The sequence below is a fragment of the Oryzias melastigma genome, linkage group LG6 (assembly GCF_002922805.2).
Source record: "Oryzias melastigma strain HK-1 linkage group LG6, ASM292280v2, whole genome shotgun sequence".
In the NCBI taxonomy this organism is placed as follows: Eukaryota; Metazoa; Chordata; class Actinopteri; order Beloniformes; family Adrianichthyidae; genus Oryzias; species Oryzias melastigma.
Window position 1 is genome coordinate 31,572,173 of NC_050517.1, and position 25,705 is coordinate 31,597,877.

Sequence of the window (25,705 nt, forward strand, 5' to 3'; positions counted from 1 at the left end):
CAACAGTTGAGAACCATTTCAGCACGACAGTTTGCATCTTTTCATGTTCAGGAGGTCCCATCTGTAAGGGGTCAAACTCAATGAAGAATTGGACTTTGTCTTGTAAAGGGGCGCCACCTTCTGTAAGGAAGGAAAATATACTCAATGATGAAAGTTTATCAATTTGATCTTAATATTGATTGAAGAGTAATCGTCAAAATCAATCTCAACACTTCAAAAAGTAAATTATCTTTTAAAGGGAGCTAATCACAAAGAATGAACAAGATGGACAACAACTGCCTTTTTGATATTTATTAAGCGATGAGTATAAAAATATATACAAAAATGAACCATATCAATATAATGCTTGAGTGTGTATGAAGGTGTGTGGAAGTCGGTGGATGAGCAAAATAATGCCTCAGAACGGTTTAAGAGAAAAATTGTAATCTTATGATACAGCTGCTCAGTGTTGCTCGTCCAGTCCAACTTGTTATCCAGCCACAGCTCAAGATATTTATACAGTGGTGTGAAAAACTATTTGCCCCCTTCCTGACTTTTTATTCTTTTGCATGTTTGTCACACAAAATGTTTCTGATCATCAAACACATTTTAATATTAGTCAAATATAACACAAGTAAACACAAAATGCAGTTTTTAAATTATTTTTTTTATTATTTAGGTAGAAAAAAGTCCAAACCCACATAGCCCTGTGTGAAAAAGTAATTGCCCCTGCACCTAATAACTGGTTGGGCCACCTTTAGCAGCAATAACTGCAATCAAACGTTTGCGATAACTTGCAACAAGTCTTTTACAGCGCTCTGGAGGAATCTTGGCCCACTCATCTTTGCAGAATTGTTGTAATTCAGCTTTATTTGAGGGTTTTCTAGCATGAACCGCCTTCTTAAGGTCATGCCACAGCATCTCAATGGGATTCAGGTCAGGACTTTGACTAGGCCACTCCAAAGTCTTCATTTTGTTTTTTTTCAGCCATTCAGAGGTGGATTTGCTGGTGTGTTTTGGGTCATTGTCCTGCTGCAGCACCCAAGATGGCTTTAGCTTGAGTTGATGAACAGATGGCCGGACATTCTCCTTCAGGACTTTTTGGTAGACAGTAGAATTCATGCTTCCATCTATCACAGCAAGCCTTCCAGGTCCTGAAGCAGCAAAACAACCCCAGACCATCACACTACCACCACCATATTTTACTGTTGGTATGATGTTCTTTTTATGAAATGCTGTGTTACTTTTACGCCAGATGTAACGGGACACGCACCTTCCAAAAAGTTCAACTTTTGTCTCGTCAGTCCACAAGATATTTTCCCAAAAGTCTTGGCAGTCATCGAGATGCTTTTTAGCAAAATTAAGACGAGCCTTAATGTTCTTTTTGCTTAATAGTGGTTTGCGTCTTGGAACTCTGCCATGCAGGCCGTTTTTGCCCAGTCTCTTTCTTATGGTGGAGTCGTGGACACTGACCTTAATTGAGGTAAGTGAGGCCTGCAGTTCTTTGGATGTTGCCCTGGGATCTTTTGTGACCTCTCGGATGAGTTGTCTCTGCGCTCTTGGGGTAATTTTGGGCGGCCGGCCACTCCTGGGAAGGTTCACCACTGTTCCATGTTTTCGCCATTTGTGGATAATGGCTCTCACTGTGGTTCGCTGGAGTCCCAAAGCTTTAGAAATGGCTTTATAACCTTTACCAGTTTGATAGATCTCAGTTACTTTTGTTCTCATTTCTTCCTGAATTTCTTTGGATCTTGGCATGATGTCTAGCTTTTGAGGTGCTTTTGGTCTACTCCTCGGTGTCAGGTAGCTTCTGTTTAAATGATTTCTTGATTGAAACAGGTGTGGCAGTAATCAGGCCAGGGGGTGGCGACAGAAATTGAACTCCGGTGTGATAAACCACAGTTAAGTTATTTTTTAACAAGGGGGGTAATCACTTTTTCACACGGGGCTATGTGGGTTTAGATTTTTTTCTCCCTAAATAATGCAAACATTCATTTTAAAACTGCATTTTGTGTTTACTTGTGTTATCTTTGACTAATATTAAAATGTGTTTGATGATCAGAAACATTTTGTGTGACAAATATGCAAAAGAATAAAAAGTCAGGAAGGGGGAAATAGTTTTTCACACCACTGTAAGTCTGTACAACCTCCACCTTCTCCCCACCCACCAGAACTGGCCTAGGACTGGGACTGTCTCTCCTAAAGTCCATAACCAATTATTTAGTCTTTGAGGTGTTGAGCTGCAGGCTGTGGGTGTGGCACCAGGGAGCAAAGTCACTCACCAACCTCCTGTGGAAAAAATAAACATGTTGAGCAAAACTCATGTTTTTAAATATACTCAGAAGTGTTTTTGACGAGTATGGAGAGTTAACGGACATTGTTTGTCCATGTGGATGGAAATGTTAATTGTGGCCCCTATTACACACGAATAAGGAATTACTGTATCATTGTTATCGTAAAACTACAGGTTTTACCGTTAAAGCTGTGGTAGAAAGTTGGACTCCCTCAAAAAAATTCTGCTGCCAGATCCTCTTCATGTTTCCATGTTACGCTGATGATCGACGTTTCTACATCAGGAGTGAGGACACGTCAAGAACTTTCTCTGCAGAGAAAAAGTTAGAGACCAATGAAAACCTTTATTGATTGAAATTTTAATTATTTTTTAGATTAACACCATTCAGATTAAGATGAATTTTTACATCATATTACATTCACATCACAGAAAGTTATTTCTGGTTAAGAACAGGATTATAACTAAAGCTAAAAGCAGAACTGAAATGTTCTGTTCACTGAAGCAAACAGAGACAGAACTGATTTATAAATACAGTATAGACAACATTAAACATATTATTGGAATTTTTTTTGTTTAATTATGTCACTTTTTACATATTTTTGTTTCTTTATTTTAACAGACATGAAAAAGTTATTTTAGAAAAAAAATGTTATTCAAAACTTTCGACAAAGGTAAAGTTGAAAAAGTAGATTTCAATCTTGTAGATCAACACCCATGTGCCGAAGATGAACAATAAAAATGTTAGATAAGTTCTGATTTATAATAGACTAATTTATTTTTGTAAATACAGATTCTGATTCTAGAAGAAAAATCAGAACTTACCCGAGTGAACGTCTGTGGTGAACACGGCTGAAAGGAAAAGACGTCGACGCCATTCTTTGTTTTAATCGAAAAATTGGAGCACGTAACATGAAAAAAAAAAAAAGACTAAATCACCGAAGTATCGAACAACCGATAAAAAACCTATCATGAAAGACAAATCGATTTTCGTATTAAATACATATAGAGAATTAAACCCGGACAGAAAAACGTCAACGTGTTTAAAAAAACAAGTGAAAGAGAAACTAAACTCGGTTATAACGCAGTTAAATTAAAAAAAAGTTAAAGACCCGCGCAGCAAAATAAAGTACCTTTGTGTTCATTTTTAACACAAAAAATGTTATTTATTACAGGCTAATATGTCATATTAATCTAATATAAATATAAAATATGACAACTTACTTATTTGTTTGAACTGGTTTAACCCTTCTATTGTCATATCTTATTTTGGTAAAAGAAACTTGTCCTTCACCATTGTGTAAATTTGTCTTCTTCAGAAAGACTGCATTTATTCAAGTCACTGCTTTGATATTATTGTTAACTGGACAGATGGTGAACAACATTTGTTTAGTTTTGTAATACATAAAGAAAAATCAGTTTTGAAGGAATTTCTTTTCATCCTAATGAGTTTATTTTTGAAGTTTATCATTTGGTTGTTCAGGAGATCTGTCTCTAGATCACAGCTCCTTCAAGTTTGTCTGTCACAAGTCTTACAGGTCTGGGCTCATAGTTATCAGTTAGATTTGGATTGTAGCACCTAAACTTGACCTCCATTTCTCTACATTCCATAGTCTAGCTCCAGTTTCTCCTCTGGACTTGATGCAGACCTGCCTGGATTAGCAGTTCTAAGTAGACTTACAGGTCAGTCTCATCCATCCTTGTCCAGATCTCTGCATATTTGCCGATACAATCCAGATACGTCATCTCCAGGATTATTTTTCAATTCCTGTTGTGACAGGAAACTGCCCATCTCGTCATTCTCATGACATACTCTATCACTGTGGCATGTTCGTCACATGCAGTCAAGGACCAGAATGTTTGACAGTCGTTTGAAAGGAAAGTTTTTTTCATCTTCAGGATTTCTTCTTCAGATTCATTCTGCTTTGGGTTGTCTTCCTCCCCATCTTCCTCCTCTGATACATCCTCCACTTCCTGTTCTGAATCAGAGTTTTCTTTCTGTCAGTGTTAGAACTCATGGCTTCCACACAGAGAACTCAGGCTATTATCATCTGCAGCTCCTCTGGAGTCCACATGAGGGGGTAATATTGTCTCATTGGGTCAGACAGGACAGTCTGTGAGAAAACCTCCTGTTTGAGAGACCACGTCATCACGATTTGAAGACATTTTTAAGCTGATGAAATAAATAATAAAAGTGACTAAATGATCTAATGGACAAGAAAATAGAACATTCTGGATGTTCTCCAGAAATGTGCACAAAGAGACGAAGAGATCATGTTTATTATCACAGTGATATATACAGTAAAATACACAGTTTAACCTCCTGAAAGTCTGTTAGACCTTTGAGGATCCAAGAAAGCAATAACAGTGAATGAAAGTAACAGAAGTCCCATTGTTTCCAAGAATCCCTTTGTAAGTATTTTACTGTAGACGAAATAAAAAAGTACAAAGATACCATACCAAAAATGTGTTTTCTCCTTTACTGAATCCAGTTTCTGTGACAAGCTTGTTAGAACCAAAAGAACAGAGGATGAAGAGGAAACCTCTAACATGTATGTACAAAAAACAAATGTCATTCATATTTAGAAACATTTGAAAAACTAAACATATTCATGAAAGAAAAACATCTTTCTCTGTCGTTTTTGTTAGTAAACATTTGTACAATAATACCCATATAAAAATATTGTTAAAATAGTGGAATATGTATATATATATATATACATATAAATACTCTTTATTTTGTACCCCAAGGACCGTTGTAGCTGCTGTCAAAGGCAACTCTAACTCATATTTTTGTTTATTAAAAACATTTTGAGTTAAAAAGGGTTATTGATAGTAAAAAATGTTTTCTAATCATTTGAAATAAACACGTGACATTTTACAGTCATTACATAATGGTGTTAATCAGTTAAAAACTTTGTTTCAAGAGGGGGGGACTTATTTTTGGTTCCTTGGGGGATGTTGGATAAGTTACCACACCTGGGTGAGTCTCACATGGTCCTGTAGGGAGAGCTCTGTCAGGGTTATGACTGTTAAAGAAGTCCTAAAAGAATGAAGATGTATTTTTTTAAGTTTATCCCTCTGGAGTTAATGCAGCCAATGAGGAATGGATTTCATTTTGTCCTTTTAATTAATTTCTGGTCTGAGATTGTATTAAAGCTAAGTGAAAGTGTCTATCTTGCATATTGTGGCGTTTATTTGTATTTTCTTTATTATTCTCTATAAGAACACTGTAAATTTTTATTTCATAGTTTATGATGGCACTGTTGGGGCATGGAAAGAGAATTTAAAAGAATCTTTGTGTCCGAATAAAAGTCTGTTAAAACTTTGAGCCTTTCGTCGAGCTCAAGAGGAGTAACAACCGCTGAAAACTATAAAACTCTTGTTCCATGATAGTTGATCCAGAATATCAGAGAAACCATTACAGATATGTGCTATCTGCTCTCACGTCTCAGAGGTGGAGATGTTTCAAACAGTAGAATCTGAGGAGGAAGAAGAAAGAAAAGTGATCAATTCTGTGGTAAAACCAGCCGCCGGCGCAACCTATTCTCTACCATTGCGTATCATATGCACGCAAAAAGCGTGTTTGGCGTATATTATACACGGTATTTCAGAGTGCAAAGTCGGAGCATATGTACGCATTTTACTGCGACCGTGTTGGGTAAAACAGTCAAAGGAAACAGTTCTTCATCATATTCTGTCCTGATCAGCTGCTGTTGTTTCTGTGTTTGATCAATTCAAGGTTGAAACTGAACTAAACTTAATTTTTTTCCAAACCAGTTCAATCAAACTCATCCGACTCTGCTTGTGTGGAAGCATCATGAGTGTTGAATCCACGTCTTTTAATCACAAATCTCCTCCAAATCTTTGTTCTGCTCTAGAAATCCCTTCATTTCAACTGTTGGGAGTCAGAATAACATCTTCTCTGGTAAAGAGTCACTTTCTGCATGTCTTTTTGGAGACAAGTCTCAGCTGTAGAAGGTTTAGACCAGGGGTCTGCAGGCTGAGGCTGTGGAGCCACATGTGGCTCTTTTTCCTCTTCATTGTGGTTCTTTGGCTTTTGAGAAAAATACAAACCATTTGAGGTTTTGTAGTATTGGTTCATTTACTTTAATTGGTTATTTATGCTTAGATTTGTAACAAAACGGAGGAAAACGATGGTAAAAGTCTGAATCTGCTATCCGCTCTTGCCTCACAGCGAGAAGGCCCCGGTTTGAATCAAGGCTGGGACCTTTCTGTGTGGAGTTTGCATGTTCTCTCCGTTGTTGCGGCTGTGGCCGTATTTGGGTTTTGTTGGTTCTTTTTGGTTCTGTTGATTTTATTCAGAGTGGGACTCCTGTATGTGTTTTGGATCTTTGTGTCTCTTTTTCCTTATTTCCTTCAGGTGTGGTGCTGGAGGTGTGGCTCCCCATTGGTCCAACCTGAAGGAGGGGAGCCTTTAAAACCACCATTTGGACCTCCAGACCACGAGAAGAGAGCTGGGCTGTAACCTGTCTCCACTGCAGCTCAGTGAACTTCTCCACCTCTTTTGATTAGTGCGCACTTTGTAGTTTATTTTTGGTTGTTTTTGGTCCCACTCTGTTTAATATTTAGTGTTTGTTAATTTAAGTGAAGCTGTAGGGGTGAACTGCCATTTTCTTTAGTGTGAGTCTCCTGTTTCTGTTAGTCCAGGGAGGTTAGTGTTTGTCATTTTTTTTACCTTTTCTTATGCAGGTAAGCTCCCTGGGTTGAGTTAGTTGGGTTCTTGTTTGTTATTTTGGCCTTGGTTCACCCTGAAGCCTTTTTCTTCACTTTTAGTTATCGTTTGGGTGTTTTGTCATTGTAAATAAATATTAACTTTTTATGGAGACGTATGTTGTGTTTTTGTTACACTTATTTACTTTACCTTTATGTTAAGCCCCGGACCCCTAGACAAAATTGGGGCGTAACACCGTGCATGCGTGGGTTTTCACCGGGGACTCCGGCTTCCTCCCACCGTCCAAAAACATGCTTCATAGGTTAATTGGTGACTCTAAATTGCCCCTAGGTGTGAATGTGAGAGTGCATGTGTGTGTGATTGAGGCCCTGCGACGGACTGGCGACCTGTCCAGGGTGTAACCCGCCTTCGCCCATCAGTAGCCGGGATAGGCTCCGGCAACCCAGCGACCCCGAAAGGGAAGAAGCGGCCAAGAAGATGGATGAATTTACCGACGGAAACACATGGGGCTGCGTTTGAACAAGAGAGAGGCAGAGGAGCGGTTCTTCTTGGAAGAAACATACAGTAATATTTTTAGTTTATTAATTTACCGACGGAAACACGTGGGAGCGCGTGCGTGCACACAACGAAACAGACAGACACGCACACGCGCGCACAAACCGATCAATGAAGTGGGCCGACTGAGGAGTTGGGGGGCGGGGTCTGTGTCAACAGGGGCAGAGACCATCCCCTTTTAACAGAAACACGGAGTGATATCTTGGTTATTGACTTATTATCCATGATGGCAAAAAAAATCAATAGCTCTAGCAGAAGTACCTGTCGACTGTGGCGGAAGAATTCGCGTCTGATGTGACCTATAGAGCGGAGCGGCGCTTCTGCGTCCTGTTTGACCCCGGCGTTAGAATCCTCATGAAACTAAATTATTCAGAAACGTTCGCACGTTGCTCAAATACTAGCTAAACTCTGAATTAGTATAAAACCTAGTCGATTACAAATCAGCTTACTAAGCATTCAGACAAAAAAAGAACAATTTTTGGTGCTGAATGCTAACACATTTTTTCAACTTTACTAAACTCTGACTCCATATAATATAAAGTAACAATTATTCGACTATTAATTTAGTCGTCAACTATTTTAGTAGTCGATTAGTCGTCGATTAGTCACCTAAGTGTGGAAGCCGTACTTTAGTTGTTTAAAATTGTATTCTACACCAAAGTTGTTGTGTTTATATTCAATAGTAAAAGGAGAAAAAAGATGAAGGAACACCAAAGTCACAATGATAGAAAAGACGTTTCTGCATTTTTAGTTCAAGTAAATCTGCTGCAGCTGGAGGATCTTCTCAAACACAGGATGCATTTTATTTTGAAAGGGACTAGTATGAGCTGCTTTCAAAAGTAAAAGAAGTTCATTTAATGAAGAAAGGCTCAATTGTAGAGATTTTAATATCTTATAAATGAATGGCTTAAAGTCCCCCTCCAATGAAAATTATGTTATTTGAGTTTTTAGCATGTATGCGTGGCATTTTTCTTCTGAAAGAGAAACAATATAATAAGAAATAATTTCGTGTTTGGATTTCCAAGAATTTCTCCTTTTAAGTCGCTGTCACTCAAAGTCTCTGAGAAAAACTCAGTTTGAACTCCTGAAACTTTCATACGTCACAGTAGCTAACTAACCCGGATGTAGCTGTAGAGGCCGGAGAAGATAATATAACGTCCCACTTCTGTGCTGTAAAGGATTGTAATTCAGTGAAAGGTCAAACTGATGTTAGCTTTCATTATTTTCCAAAGGAATCTGAGGAGAAAATGTATTGGATTAAAGCCACGCCCACATAGAGGAATTTTTGGAAACAAAGGCTTCAGATCAACAGGAAAAATGTCTTTTTAAGACATTTAGGATGTGGAATTGTTGTTAAAAACTTCACAGTCCAAATTAAAACCCCCACTGTGAACATTTAAAGAAAATGTTAAAAATTGTTGTAGGGGACTTTAATGGCCACAAAAACATAAATAAAGTGTAATTTACAGTGATTGTCCTCTTGTGTTGGTGGAGTTTGGGGTGTGGATTCAGGGAAAAACACTGAGCTTAGTGAGCCAAACTCATCAAACTACTGATGAGAGGATGTGATAAACAAAATGAAATCTATGGGAAGAATTGACATTTGCCTCAATTTCTAACATTGTTCAGCTACAATCAGTCTGCAGCGCTACAAACTCCAACTATTATGAAGATAGGTTATTAAAATGACCAATCAGATGATTTTCATTTACAAACTGCAAAGAAAAGAAACAACAAGATTTTGTGGATAACTGGAGTATGTTTTGGGGAAAGCCCGGCCTCATGGGCAGAGATGGCATTCATCCCAGTTTGGACGGAGCGGCTCTTCTCTCCAGAGACATTTCTACTCGCTTCAGCCATGCAGCCTGACAACTCAGAGAGGAGACCCGGGAAGAAAGCAGCAGTTTAAACTAAAAACTAAAGTTCATAACTAAAAAATATGATGTCATTAAATGTGGGCTACTAAACATTAGATCAATTTCCTTAAAGTCCCCGTTAGTCAATGAATTGATTAATGATAATAAACTTAACTTGCTAGCTCTAACAGAAACCTGGCTAAAGCAGGATGATTGTTGTAAGTGCAGGTTAAAATTATATATTTTTTATTATTTTTCATGGGTTTTGAAATTTGTAAAACTTGTAATTTGATTTATATTTTTGGGACTGTACAGTGTATTTAGTTGAAGCATGCTCAGAGCGATATGAGTATTCTTGCGAGACTTTTAGCTTTTGATGTTGGCAGCAGTTTTTTGGTAAAAAGAAAGTTCATGCTGGAAGAAAGCAGCACGCACGATGCTTTGGACTCAAAGAGACTCTTTTCTTGACAAGCGGAAACGAGGTATTTATTGTGCCTTTTGTTTGTATTACTTTTTATTGTTTTATGGAGTTTTTATTTATTGAAATGTTTTATAATGCTTTGTTCATAGTTTTCACGGCGTAACGAAAGCGAAGGCACGAAGTGTACCCAAAGTTGGATGACGTGCAAAGAGAAAATAAACGCCCGTTGCAAAAACCGACCTGTGTTGTCATGAGAAGAGTCACAGTGAAAACTCGACTGCTCCACACGGGGAGAAGAAAGGAGGCTGCTGCGTGTGAAGCCCGCTGAGCAGAGCACCGCCTCGTGTCGCATCGGGAAGGCGACGCCCATTTTCCTCACTGCGTGCAGGCAAGCATGTAAGACTGTCAGAAGCGCAGCTCCACCAAAGAAGCCCAGAAAGTTCTTTTCCACAAACAAAGTTAAGAAATAGTGGTGTGAAAAGTGAGTTTAAAGGTTGCAGCTTAAGAAAAAAGTTATACATTTATTGCTTTATGACGATTTGTATTTGGAATTCTGAGGTGTTTCTACTCTGTTGTTAAATACTTAGTAAATGTGTGGTTATATGTTTAAGGAATCATATTTTTCTTAAGAGATAAAAAAGGTGCATTTTTATATTACTTAATTTGTTCACTTAAAAGGTAAAATCGTTGAAGGTTAAGTTACTACAGTTCATCAGTATTATTGTTATTATAAGTGATTTTCCCATTGCAATTTACACTGAAAGTTTTCATTTATTTTATTTAGGGAAAAATAATTTGCTTCTTAGGTTCAGATAAAGTAATTGTGTTTGTAATTTCAACAAATCCAGACACATTGTTTAAAATATAGATTCCTGCACTCTTAATCAGACAAGATGTCACATGCACAAACAAGCAATTTAGAGGAGCAAGCTGAGCCATCATCCCAAGTTGAAACTGCTCACCTGCTTCATGAAGAAGAAGCAAAAACACTTAGAAGAAGTGAAAGAGTTCGAATTCTAACTGAAAAAGGAATAGAATTCCAAAAGGAAAAAATGAAAGCAATGGAACGCAAGTACAAAATGGCATATGAAAAGTGGAGATACCATGCAAGAGTTAGTAAAGAAATATTATCAGATACGCTTTGCAAGGATGAGTTAAATGAGCTAATCGAGGACATTCAAGCCACCTCTTCTGCTGTAAAGGGAATGTATGATGAGATGCGGCAAGTACATGCACCTGAGTCAGATATACGGCGGAAGGTTGATACCTGCTTGTCACTGTCAGGATTTATTATCCAAAAGGCTAAAAGACAGCTTCAAGGGCAACCAACAGACGAAGAGGAAGAAGCTTGGACAGATGATGGATCAATCCTAAATTCAACAGTTTCACCATCTCAGTCAATGTCTGATCGGTCAAAATGCGATTCTTTCCACTCAAGTGTCCAATCAGCTAAAAGAAGGGAAGCTGCTGCGGAAGCTGCTGCATGTCAAGAGGTTTTAGCAGTGTTAGAAGAACAAGAAAAGGAAGCTGTTGAACTTCAAAGGCTGGAGGCAGAAGATAAAGAGCGTCTTGTTCAGTTTGAGTCAGAGAAACAAGCTAGACTTCAAGCTATACAAGACAAACGCAGAAAACTTGAACGGCTTGAAGAAGTCAAAAAGTTCAATGCTGCTAAAGCTAAAGTAAAAGTCTACGACCAAGTAGAAGAAGTATCCTTTATACAAGATAAAGCTGAAATAGGGAGAACTCAAAATTCTCATTTGACTGATCCACCATCTATGCTTCAAGCTTCAAGTCCTCCAGTGATTTCTAAGTCTGTACCAGCTCCTGTTCAAACATTTGATGCCTCAAGTCCTCCATTTGTTCCACAAGCTATCTCATACCAAATGACGACACCCTCAACAACAATGGCTCAAATGCAGGACAGTGCAAACTTTGTTAGTATTCTAGCAGAAGCCATGAGTGCTAATCGTCTTCCAACACCTGAGCCCACAACGTTTACTGGAGATCCTTTAAAATTCAAGGACTGGCAAGTGTCATTCCAGACACTAATAGACAAAAAAAATATTCCAAAGAATGAAAAGCTATTCTACCTTCAAAGGTATTTAGGTGGCACAGCAAAAAGGGCTGTTGAAGGGTTCTTCATGCTGGGAACAGAAGCTGCATACGACTCAGCATGGCAGATTTTGGAGAAACGCTTTGGCGACCCATTCATCATAGGGAAGTCCTTCAGGGACAAACTCTACAGTTGGCCAAAAGTAAGTTCAAAGGATGCACATGAACTTAGAGAGTTTGCAGACTTCCTCCAGAGCTGTGAAAAGGCTATGTCACATGTAAAGACCTTGGAAGTTCTCAATGATTGCAATGAGTGCCAAAAGATCCTGCTCAAACTTCCAGATTGGTTAGTTTCCAGTTGGAACCGCAAAGTTATGGAAGCTAAAGAAACCTTTGGTATGTATCCAAAGTTCAAAGAACTAGTCGACTTCCTCTCAAGAGAAGCAGATCTTGCTTGTGATCCTGTATTTTCAGTACAAGCACTAAAGAGCGTGGAAGGAGAAAAACCCAAACAACAAAGAAATCAAACAGTTCATGCTAAGACTCTGTTTACAAACACAACAGAAAGAAGCTACCCATCCTGTGCATTTTGTAAACATTCTGGACATTTCATCGGAGAATGTAAAAGATTCTGTGAAAAGATGTTGCAAGATCGTGTTAAATTTGTGCAAGCAGAAAAGCTGTGCTTTGGCTGTTTGAAGGTTGGCCATCAGTCAAAAAGGTGCAACAAAAGAAGTACATGTGGAAAGTGTCAAAAGAAACATCCCACTTGTTTGCACAATGATGACTTAAAAGAGCGACAAAGGTCAACACTTCAAAATCCAAGTGATAAAGCAACAGAAAATGAAAATACAAAGGAACCCATTGAAGCAGCAACATCAAACAGCGTGATACAAGAAAGTCACATTTCACAAACCTCCTCCATTGTACCAGTTTGGGTATCATCCTTAAAACAACCAGATCAAGAGATTCTTGTTTACGCATTGTTGGACACCCAAAGTGACACTACTTTCATTTTAGATGAAGTAGCACAACATCTCAACACTCACAAGGAAAATGTAAGTCTGCGTTTGTCCACAATGTCATCCAAGTTAACAAGCATTCCATGTCAAAGGCTAACAAACCTGCAAGTTAGAGGGTACAACTTGGATAGAAAGATCTCATTGCCACCAGTCTTCACACGGGAATATATTCCAGCTAATAGGTCACACATCCAAACATCAGCTACTGCTCTAAAGTGGACTCATCTGGAAAAGTTGGCTGACAAGATCCCAACTCTGCTGCCTTGTGAAGTTGGCCTTCTTATTGGGTACAACTGCCACCAAGCCCTTCTGCCAAAGGAGATTCTGCCAGGGAAAGAAACCCAGCCATATGGTCAACGAACCGATCTGGGCTGGAGCATTGTTGGCTGCTCACAATCCTCAAGTGATTGTGTTGACTCTATAGGAGTCAGCCACAGAATCATAGTCTGTCAAGTAACACCATCTGCACAGCCATCAGTTGAACTCAAGAGGGAAGTAAGCTTCGCATGTCAAACTCAAAAAAGAGAAATCACTTCAACAGAAATAATCAGGGCATTGGAGTCAGATTTCACAGACCAAGCATCAGATTTCAATCAAGTCTCTCAAGATGACCTTCTCTTTTTGTCAAAGGTAAAGGCAGGCATCAGGCAGAAAAAGGATGGCCACTATGAACTCCCTTTGCCTTTCAAAGAGGACAAGCCTGATCTTCCAGATAACAAGAAATATGCACTGCAAAGGTTGTCCTCATTAGAACGACGGCTGCAAAAGAATGAACAGTACTACAAAGATTATGTTCATTTTATGAATGACATAATAACCAGAGGAGATGCTGAGAAAGTTCCCCAGTCTGAGTTGGATAATCAGCCTGCGTGGTACATTCCACACCATGGGGTTTACCACCCACACAAGCCAACAAAGATCCGTGTGGTGTTTGACTGCTCAGCCAGATACAAAGATGTATCTCTAAATGACCATCTTCTTACTGGGCCAGATCTTACAAACACCTTAATTGGTGTGCTATGTCGGTTTAGAAAAGGACCAATAGCCATCATGTGCGATGTTGAACGGATGTTCCATCTATTTCATGTTGCAAAGGACCATCAAGACTACCTCAGGTTCTTATGGTGGGAAAATGGAAATCTAACATCTGAACCTGCAGTGTATGGAATGAGAGTGCACCTGTTTGGAGCCGCCTCATCTCCCGGCTGTTCTAACTTCGGACTTAAATATTTGGCATCACAGGGACGCGGAACCTTTAGTGATGAGACTATCAAGTTTATTCAACGAAGCTTCTACGTTGATGATGGCTTGAAGAGCTTTGAAACTCCAGCTGAAGCCATACGCTTGGTGAATGAAGCAAGAGCTCTGTGTAAAACTGGGAATCTCCATCTCCACAAGTTTGTCTCCAACCATCCAGAAGTCTCTGGGGAACGTGCACAGAGTAAAGACATAAACATGGCTCTAGGTGAACTTTACATTGAGCGTGCCTTTGGTGTCCAGTGGTGTGTTGAAGTTGATGAATTCCAGTTCAGAGTTATTGTCAAGGACAAGCCCATGACAAGAAGAGGAGTCCTTTCAACAGTTGCTTCTGTCTTTGATCCGTTGGGATTTGTTGCTCCTTACATATTGCTTGGGAAGCAAATCCTTCAAGAGCTCTGTAAAGAAAAGGTGAACTGGGATGAAGACCTCCCAGATCAAATCCAGCTTCAATGGGAGTCATGGCTGAGAGATTTAACCCAACTGCCAGCAATCAGAATAACAAGGTGTTACTTACCACCAAGCTTTGGTAAGCCCATACAGTATGAACTCCACAACTTTTCAGATGCAAGTTGTAACGGATACGGATCCTGTTCATACCTCCGAGCAGTAAGTGAAACAGGAAAGGTGTGTTGTTCACTTGTAATGGGAAAGGCAAGGGTGACCCCTACCAAGCAGATGACCATACCAAGACTCGAGCTGTCAGCTGCAGTAACCTCAGTTCGGAACAGTGATGCTGTCAAAAAGGAACTAGAGATTGAAAATTTGCGTGAGTACTTCTGGACAGACTCAAAGGTAGTTTTTGCATATGTGAACAATGATGCAAAGAGGTTTCATACCTTTGTAGCTAACCGGGTTCAGCGCATAAGGTCCAGTTCAGAACCAAACCAATGGCATCATGTCAGTTCAGAAAACAATCCAGCTGACCATGCCTCAAGGGGGTTAAATACATCTCAGTTAAGAGAATCTAACTGGCTAACAGGTCCAGATTACCTCTGGCAACCGACACTTCAAATGCAAGTTTGTGAAGAGGAGATGGTGGGAGTTTTGGAAATTTCTGACCCTGAGCTTCGCAAGTCCTGTGTTAACACTGTCAAGACAGAAGCAGATTCAGTTGTGAATCGCTTCACCAAGTTTTCAGAGTGGTCCAGAGTTGTGAGAGCTGTCGCCAGGCTTAAAAGATTTGTCAGAGAACTTAAAGGGGTACAACCAAGAACAAATGAGACAAGCAGTCTTGAAGAAAGGCAAGAAGCTGAACAGCTTATAATTAAGCTGGAACAAAGGGAAGCCTTCTCAGAAGATATAAAGAAATTAAAACAAGGAAAACCCAACTCTCTTGGCAAACGCAGTCAGCTGCACAGTTTAAATGCTTTTCTTGATGACAACGAAGTCCTCAGAGTTGGAGGGAGGCTTTGCCAATCAACCCTCGACTATAGTGTCAAACATCCAGCTATACTTCCCAGGAGATCTCAAGTATCATCCTTGCTTGTGAAGCACTATCATGAGCGTGTTTGTCATCAGGGCAGAAGAATGACCATGAATGAACTACGTTCAAATGGGATATGGATAATTGGATGTGGAAACATGGTCTCCTCGCACATTTACAAATGTGTGAAATGTAGGAGATACAAGAGAAACACAGAAGTTCAAAAAATGGCTGACCTGCCAAGAGAGCGGACAGAAATAACCCCTCCTTTTACATACTGTGGCCTTGACTGTTTTGGTCCCTTTATAGTAAAGGATGGAAGGAAAGAATCAAAAAGATATGGCCTTTTGTTTACTTGCTTGTGTTCAAGAGCTGTCCATATTGAGACACTGGATGATATGACAGCAGATGCTTTCATAAATGCATTTCGAACCTTTGTGGCAATCAGAGGGCCGGTTCGCCAAATAAGGTGTGATCAAGGCACCAACTTCATGGGAGCCAGAAAAGAGTTTTCTGAGTTGTTCAAGAAGATGGACCCAGAACGTCAAAAGGCTCTTGGTTGTGAGTTTGTACCAAACTTCCCATCCTCAAGTCACATGGGGGGAGTTTGGGAATGTCATATAAGAACGATCCAAAGCATTCTCACAGTCATGCTTGATAAGACAGGAAACAGACTTGACACTGCATCTCTGAGAACTTTTCTGTATGAAACAATGACTATAATCAACTGTAGACCATTAACTGTGGAACACTTGAATGATCCCACGGGACCAGAGCCACTTACACCAAACCATATACTGACTATGAAATCCTCGGTCATACTGCCACCTCCTGGACAATTTTGCAGAGAGGATTTATATCTGCATAAAAGATGGAGAAGAGTGCAATTTCTAGCCAATGAATTTTGGCAGATATGGAAGAGAGAGTACTTGCTAAACCTTAAGCAACGTCAGAAATGGCAAAACCCATCACGAAACTTAAGGGTGAATGATATTGTGATTCTACAAGATGAAAATACACCAAGAAATGAGTGGAAGCTTGCTAGAGTCTTGAAAACCTACCCTAGTGAAGATGGCATAGTACGAAAGTTAACTCTACTAGTCAGTGAGACTACACAGAACAAAGGAAAATCACACACTAGATTACTGCACTTAGATAGACCAGTTCATAAAGTTGTCACACTTGTAGAAGCAGAGTGAGTAGCCCAAGGCACTACATTCACACTAGTGGTTTGACATGAAAATCCCATTTTATCTTAATAAGAGTGATTTTGGTGGGAGTGTAAGTGCAGGTTAAAATTATATATTTTCTATTATTTTTCATGGGTTTTGAAATTTGTAAAACTTGTAATTTGATTTATATTTTTGGGACTGTACAGTGTATTTAGTTGAAGCATGCTCAGAGCGAAATGAGTATTCTCGCGAGACTTTGAGCTTTTGATGTTGGCCGCAGTTTTTTGGTAAAAAGAAAGTTCATGCTGGAAGAAAGCAGAACGCACGATGCTTTGGACTCAAAGAGACTCTTTTCTTGACAAGCGGAAACGAGGTATTTTTTGTGCCTTTTGTTTGTATTACTTTGTATTGTTTTATGGAGTTTTTATTTATTGAAATGTTTTATAATGCTTTGTTCATAATTTTCATGGCGTAACGAAAGCGAAGGCACGAAGTGTACCCAAAGTTGGATGACGTGCAAAGAGAAAATAAACGCCCGTTGCAAAAACCGACCTGTGTTGTCATGAGAAGAGTCACAATTATGTTCGGCTGAATGAAGCAACCCCCCCTAGCTAAAATAACTATCAGAAATCTAGGATTTCTGGGAAAGGAGGTGGGTTAGTTGTAATTTCAGAGTCATGCTTGATCCTTAACATTAAAGTTAAACACATTTATAATTCATTTGAGAGCATTGTACTATCTATAAATATCCCAAACAGAAAGACTCAAAACAGTTTTATTTATAATTATTTATCGCCCTCCCCGCCCGTATTCAGAATTTTTATCTGAGTTTTCAGAATTTTTATCAAATATTTATTTTAGATTCTGATAAAATCATAATTACAGGAGATTTTAATATTCATATTGATGATTCCAGTGACTGTCTTGGAAACGCATTTGCGGCTTTAATAGAAAATGTTGGTTTCACACAAAATGTAAATCAACCTACTCACTGTCACAAGCACACCCTGGACCTTGTTTTAACTCATGGAGTTGAGATTAGCCAGCTGAATGTCCTTCCTCATAACCCCATACTCTCAGATCATTTTCTAATTACCTTTCAGTTTAAATTAGAAAATGCTACTGCTCCAATAAATAAGAAAGAGCTTAAACGAACATTATCTGACCGTTCTGTGTCCGAATTTAAACTCGCAGTCCAACCAATGTTTAGTAACATGTTGGATAAATATTCTCAGAGCACTTTAAGCCCCGTTGATAATGATCAGTTTGTCAATGATACCATGCAAGCCCTCAGAGGAACACTTGATGCTGTTGCCCCTCTGAAACTTAAGCTTGTTAGACAAAACAGAGTAGCACCGTGGTTTAACGCTGAAACACGTTCCCTAAAACAAATAACTCGTAAATTAGAAAGAAAATGGCGCCGTTCCGGATCAGAGCACTCTCTGAATGCTTGGAAATGTAGCCTCTTAAGTTATAAAAAATCCCTGCGTAAAGCGAGAACTCAATATTACTCAACTTTAATAGCAGAAAATGCAAATAATCCAAGATTTCTCTTTAGTACTATAGCCAGGCTGACCAGCAGCCACAGCTCGGTTGAACCACATATTCCTGCTACTATCAGCTCTGAAGATTTCCTTCAATTCTTTGATAATAAAATCTCAAATATTAGACAGAAGCTAAATGTGGTTATTCCCACTATCGACCCAAAGCAGGCAGAAGTCGTAGAAATAAAGGCATCCATAGAAACGTCTGTAACATTAGACTGCTTTACTGCTGTGGACCAAGCAGAAATAGCATCAGTTATTACGTCTTCTAAAACCTCCACTTGTCTCTTAGACCCAGTCCCCATTAAACTTTTCAAAGAAATCTTCCCCCTTATTAGTGAATCCATATTAACTATAATAAATACATCTCTAGAGACTGGTTATGTGCCTCAGTCTTTTAAATATGTGGTTGTTAAACCTCTTTTGAAGAAACCCAGCCTGGATCCTGACATTCTAGCCAACTATAGACCAATATTTAATCTCCCATTCATATCTAAAATCCTAGAAAGAGTTGTAGTAAAGCAGCTGCAGTGCCACCTACAGGACAACAATCACTTTGAAGATTTTCAGTCAGGGTTCAGACCTCACCATAGCACTGAAACTGCACTGGTCAGAGTTACTAATGATTTGCTATTGGCTTCAGAAAAGGGACTAATCTCTGTTCTGGTCCTGTTAGACCTGAGCGCAGCCTTTGATACCATCGACCACAGCATCTTACTCCAGAGACTAGAGCATGACATAGGGATCAGGGGATCTGCCCTCCAGTGGTTTGAATCCTATTTATCTGATAGACACCAGTTTGTTAATGTAAATGGACAGTCCTCTCATTGTACTAGAGTTAGCTACGGAGTCCCTCAGGGCTCAGTTCTAGGGCCCATTCTGTTCACGCTTTACATGCTGCCCTTAGGAAACATAATCAGGAAACATAGCATTAATTTTCACTGTTATGCAGATGATACACAGTTGTATTTACTGATAAAACATTCCAATGTTCTCAAATATCTTTATTTTTAACACAAAATAATGAATAAATAATGAACGAGGTGTATAGATCTTTGTGCGTGTTTATATATATATATATATATATATATAAACTAAGGGTAGTTAATGTCAGTTTCTGAAATAGTTTATATTAAAAATTAAACTTAGACATATTGCTTGGGGGTAGGATTGATAAAGTTTTTTAAACTTCTTACTACTCTATTTTGAACTACATAATAGAGGTGCAATTTTTTTTATTTATGAGCTATATAGAATTTTCTGTTGTTTTTTTCTGTTTTTTTACCATGTACATTAAAAGATGAATAAAAAAAACAAATAAATTATTAATGAATACATAAAATAATAATAAAGACCATACAACTGATACAGACAACTGAAGAAACCACATATTGACTGACTGACTAGAGAAAACTAATTATTTATTGAGTTTCAAATGTCTGTATTAACAGAGCCTCCTTCAGAGTGAGAGAGAAGCCCCGGTACCGAGAAAATCTTTGAAGGATTTCATTTTATGTAGATTTTAATCACCACTCGTCCCTCAGCTCCATCTGAATGAACTCTTTTAGATACATAGTTGTAGAAGCTAATCTTTCTTTAATAGTTCTGGTATCTCCTGTCCGTCCTGGGATAGGATCTCTCCTTCATGTGGGAATCCCTAAGGTTTCTTCTTTTTTCCTGACTCAGGTTTTTTTTAGGAGTTTTTCCTTACCGGGAGGGAGGGTCTAAGGGCAGGGATAACCACTTTATTTAGTCTGTTAGTGTTACGGCCCTGGTGTATCCGGCACTCTTTGTGTATGGTTTGTGCTTGAGTTTGGATGTTTGGGGTGAATGAGTTGGCGTGCATCTGAGTTTTCTTTTCTGTAGGTGTCTGAGCTGAGACCTGCAGCTCTGCAGAGTGTGGACCCGCCCATCTACACCTGGACCTCATCATGCCATCAGCTGAGGACCAGTGACAGATGATCCACACCTGCATAAAAGAGCTGACTTCCCCATCCAACGTTGGCAGCTTTTGTAACACCCTTTCTGGTGGTCAGCTTGCCCATGGTGTGAAGTCCAACATTAAGCTCCTGTCCTCTTCTTCGACTTTGGTGGTGGAGCTTATTGTTGTCAGAGACTTTGGTGAAAGCTTGTGTGTTTTAGGCATACTTTATAGACCCGGGGCCCGTTTCAAGAAGCAGGTTTTATTGGAACTCTGAGTTCGTGAACTCTAAATTCGGCAAAACTCTGAGTTTTCGGTTCCAGAAAGAGGGATAACTCAAACCCGGGAAAGTGGGCGAAACCAAGCCCGTTCCAAGAAGCAGGTTAAGCTGAACTCAGAATCAATCACTATGGTAACTGAGTCTGTGAACGAAACCTGGTCGGTAGCAGGTTTTCTTCAGGAAACTTAGAGTTCTCTGCGGTCTCCGCCCCTTTTTAAAGTGAAAGATGTTCAAATATGAGTTCCTCATGAACATTTAGAGAACATTCACGTTAGAGACGTCACGTTTTCACCACGTAGAAACGAAAATGACACGTTCATTCATAGAGGATCATGTAGAGAGGAGGCTGGATTAATCCAAAGGAAATGTTATTTAGGGGCTGCACGGTGGCGCAGTGGTTAGCGCTCTTGCCTCACAGCGAGAAGGCCCCGGTTCGACTCCCAGCTGGGACCTTTCTGTGTGGAGTTTGCATGTTCTCCCCGTGCATGCGTGGGTTTTCACCGGGGACTCCGGCTTCCTCCCACCGTCCAAAAACATGCTTCATAGGTTCATTGGTGACTCTAAATTGCCCCTAGGTGTGAATGTGAGAGTGGATGTGTGTGTGATTGAGGCCCTGAGACAGACTGGCGACCTGTCCAGGGTGTACCCCGCCTTCGCCCTTCAGTAGCCGGGTTAGGCTCCGGCACCCCCGCGACCCCGAAAGGGAAGAAGCGGTCAGGAAGATGGATGGATGGATGGATGGAAATGTTATTTACGTCGGTAGAGGATTTGGAGGACACGAGTCGACTAACTGCAGTTTCCCAATTCATTTTTATTTCAGCGATATTTTAAATAGTTAGTTTTTCCAGGGACTCGCTATTAAAAAATACAGTTTTCTTTTCCTTATTTTAATCCCTTAACAAAAGAAACGATTGAATGTCACACACTGGGAAATCATCTAAACTCATCTACCGTCCATCACTTTCGTCACACATTAGCTCGGTCGTCAGCAACGCTGCCTCCCACCGCGGAGATTGCGAGTTCGATTCCCGGTTGCGGAATGTATTTTTACGCTTAAAAGAATTCAGCGAATATTTTTTAAGTCTTGAGAATTAAAATTAAATAAATGCTTTTTTGACATATGCAGCTAGTTTCTTTTTTAGCGTGCAGTGATATCCGTGTGTGTAGGTGTGGGGGGGGGGTTACCAAAACTGGTCATTCATACGATTACGGAGATTACTGATTAAATTAGTAACAGATCAAAAACCATTCCTTACTCAACAAGAGACAAAATAACTTTCCTGACATTATTTATTCATTATTTGGAATCATTCAAATAACTGCAGATATTTTCTCTCTGTTCTACCGCTGCAGCTGTGTTGCTTTTCTTGCAGAAAATGTTCTCCTATAGTCGCATATGCTTGCAGGAACTTATCAATTTCCGCCGCCGGAAGTAGTAAACTCAGATGATTTTCCCCGTTGCCATGGTGAATCATGCTGTCTTTGCTCCATTGATCGGGGCTTTTTATGGTCGCGACGCTCACACCTGATTCTGGTTCTGACAACTTCAAGTTGATTGATTCAAACATTTTCAGCTGTTCTGGAACCGAAAACCCTGAGTTGGAGAATTTAGAGTCCAGTGACTCTAAGTTCAGGTTCAAACTCTAAATTTGTTGAACCTGCTTCTTGAAACGGGCCCCCAGTGGGTCTCAGTCTGACTCTCATGTGGAGAGAATTTGTGTTATGATGTGAAGATTTAACCCTTCTTGTTTTCTTTCTTTGCATTCTGTTTGTGTTCATTTTGCAACTAACAGCAAATTAAAAGGTGCACCCTACCACAGTGCTCCAGTTTTCTTATTTTTTTTTTATGTTACACCTTAATCTCCCTTCCCCTCGGTTGGGATTGTAACAGTTTGTTTTTAACTATTGTTCATATTTTGAAGCCATCCATCCATCCATCTTCTTGACCGCTTCTTCCCTTTCGGGGTCGCGGGGTGCCGGAGCCTATCCCGGCTACTGAAGGGCGAAGGCGGGGTACACCCTGGACAGGTTGCCAGTCCGTCGCAGGGCCCCAATCACACACACATCCACTCTCACATTCACACCTAGGGACAATTTAGAGTCACCAATTAACCTATGAAGCATGTTTTTGGACGGTGGGAGGAAGCCGGAGTCCCCGGCGAAAACCCACGCATGCACGGGGAGAACATGCAAACTCCACACAGAAAGGTCCCAGCCGGGATTCGAACCGGGGCCTTCTCGCTGTGAGGCAAGAGCGCTAACCACTTGCGCCTCCGTGCAGCCCACATATTTTGAAGCCCAATAAGGCAAATTACTTTGTGATTTTGGGCTGTATAAATTAAATTGAAATTGATAATTCATGTAGAAAAAAAATGGTATGGTCGAGCCGTGGTGGGATTATCTAAGTTCGGTCCTTCGACTCCCTTTCAAGCGATCTACTTGCGATTTATTAAGTGATATGTTATTTAATGTATTATGACCGGATTGCTTGAAATAAACCATTTTATTCATTCATTCATACATTCATTCAAAATCAAGTCTCTGTAAAGAAGATTCTAGATTTGACATTTATCTGCCCTTTTTTCATTTTGTTTTCTTTGATCAACCTCATATTCATCCAATCAACTGATGTAAAACAAAAGCAGAGTTAGCTCATGATTACGATCAGTAGGAACTAATCAAATGTCAACTTTTGGCTGGAAACATTATTGTCAATAACAGAGATGGATGAAGGTTCACATCTATTTGAGTTTGTTTTTAAAAAAAAAGGTGTTTTACTTACCTATGTGTAACATTCCTGTAAACAACAAAGACAGAAGATCAGCAATCAAACAAATCTGAAGCCATGAATGTTTTCTGCTCAAAGCTCAGTCTCTGTGATTTACACACTGACAATCAAGACTCTGTAAAGAAGATTCTAGATTTGACATTTATCTTTCCTTTTTTCATTTTTTTTCTTTGATCAACCTCATATTCATCCAATCAACTGATGAAAAACAAAAGCAGAGTTAGCTCATGATTACCATCAGTAGGAACTAATCAAATGGAAACTTTTGGCTGGAAACATTATTGTCAATGACAGAGATGGATAAAGGTTCACATCCATTTTAGTTTATTTTTTAAGTGTTTTACTCACCATCCTGAAGTCTTTGTAAATCTGTAAACAACAAAGACAGAAGATCAGCAATCAAACAAATCTGAACTCATGAATGTTTTCTGCTCAAAGCTCAGTCTCTGTGATTTACACACTGACAATCAAGTCTCTGTAAAGAAGATTCTAGATTTGACATTTGTCTGCCCTTTTTTATTTTTTTTCTTTGATCAACCTCATATTCATCCAATCAACTGATGTAAAACAAAAGCAGAGTTAGCTCATGATTACGATCAGTAGGAACTAATCAAATGTCAACTTTTGGCTGGAAACATTATTGTCAATAACAGAGATGGATGAAGGTTCACATCTATTTGAGTTTGTTTTTAAAAAAAAAGGTGTTTTACTTACCTATGTGTAACATTCCTGTAAACAACAAAGACAGAAGATCAGCAATCAAACAAATCTGAAGCCATGAATGTTTTCTGCTCAAAGCTCAGTCTCTGTGATTTACACACTGACAATCAAGACTCTGTAAAGAAGATTCTAGATTTGACATTTATCTTTCCTTTTTTCATTTTTTTTCTTTGATCAACCTCATATTCATCCAATCAACTGATGTAAAACAAAAGCAGAGTTAGCTCATGATTACCATCAGTAGGAACTAATCAAATGTCAACTTTAGGCTGGACACATTATTGTCAATGACAGAGATAAGTAAAGGTTTACATCAATTTTAGTTTCTTATTTAGGTGTTTTACATACCCTTTTGAAGTATTTCTGTAAACAACAAAGACAGAAGGTCAGTAATCAAACTAATCTGAACCCATGAATGTTTTCTGCTCAAAGCTCAGTCTCTGTGATTTACACACTGACAATCAAGTCTCTGTAAAGAAGATTCTAGATTCGACATTTATCTGCCCTCTTTTTTCCATTTTTTTCTTTGATCAACCTCATATTCATCCAATCAACTGATGTAAAACAAAAGCAGAGTTAGCTCATGATTACCATCAGTAGGAACTAATCAAATGGAAACTTTTGGCTGTAAACATTATTGTCAATAAAAGAGATCAATAAAGGTTCACATCCATTTTAGTTTGTATTTTTAAGTGTTTTACTTACCATTCACAGCATTCAGATTACTTAGTTCTTCTGTAAAGAACAAAGACAGAAGGTCAGCAATCAAACAAATCTGAACCCATGAATGTTTTCTGCTTAAAGCTCAGTCTCTGATTTACACACTGACAATCAAGTCTATGTAAAGAAGATTCTAGATTTGACATTTATCTGCCCTTTTTTCATTTTTTTTCTTTGATCAACCTCATATTCATCCAATCAACTGATGTAAAACAAAAGCAGAGTTAGATCATGACTACCATCAGTAGGAGCTAATCAAATGTCAACTTTTGGCTGTAAACATTATTGTCAATGACAGAGATGAATAAAGGTTCACATCCATTTTAGTTTCTTATTTAAGTGTTATACATACCCTTGTGAAGTATTTCTGTATAGAACAAAGACAAAAGATCAACAATCAAACAAATCTGAAGCCATGAAGGTTTTCTGCTCAAAGCTCAGTCTCTGGGATTTACACACTGACAATCAAGTTTCTGTAAAGAAGATTTTAGATTTGACATTTATCTGCCCTTTTTTCATTTTTTTTCTTCGATCAACCTCATATTCATCCAATCAACTGATGTAAAACAAAAGCAGAGTTAGCTCATGATTACCATCAGTAGGAACTAATCAAATGTCAACTTTTGGCTGTAAACATTATTGTCAATGACAGAGATGAATAAAGGTTCACATCCATATTAGTTTCTTATTTAAGTGTTATACATACCCTTGTGAAGTATTTCTGTATAGAACAAAGACAGAAGGTCAACAATCAAACAAATCTGAAGCCATGAAGGTTTTCTGCTCAAAGCTCAGTCTCTGGGATTTACACGCAGACAATCTAATCTCTATAACGAAGATTCTAGATTTGACATTTATCTTTCCTTTTTTCTTTTTTTTTTCTTTGATCAACCTCATATTCATCCAATCAACTGATGTAAAACAAAAGCAGAGTTAGCTCATGATTACCATCAGTAGCAACTAATCAAATGGAAACTTTTGGCTGTAAACATTATTGTCAATGAAT

At 39.0% G+C, this 25,705-nt stretch overlaps 1 protein-coding gene and 1 long non-coding RNA gene across 2 annotated transcripts in view; one reads left to right on the top strand and one right to left on the bottom strand.

Moving 5' to 3' along the window:
- The window catches only part of si:dkey-246g23.2 (solute carrier family 66 member 2), a 271,509-nt gene that overhangs the window by 15,544 nt on the left and 230,260 nt on the right, over positions 1-25,705 (top strand). The gene's annotated exons all lie outside the window — the stretch shown is intronic.
- On the bottom strand, positions 4,530-23,989 carry LOC118598892. The gene is made up of 3 exons (XR_004948119.1): positions 23,974-23,989; positions 23,254-23,268; positions 4,530-5,751 (listed from the first exon to the last, which is right to left on the bottom strand). It is a non-coding gene; the product is annotated as an uncharacterized LOC118598892 (long non-coding RNA).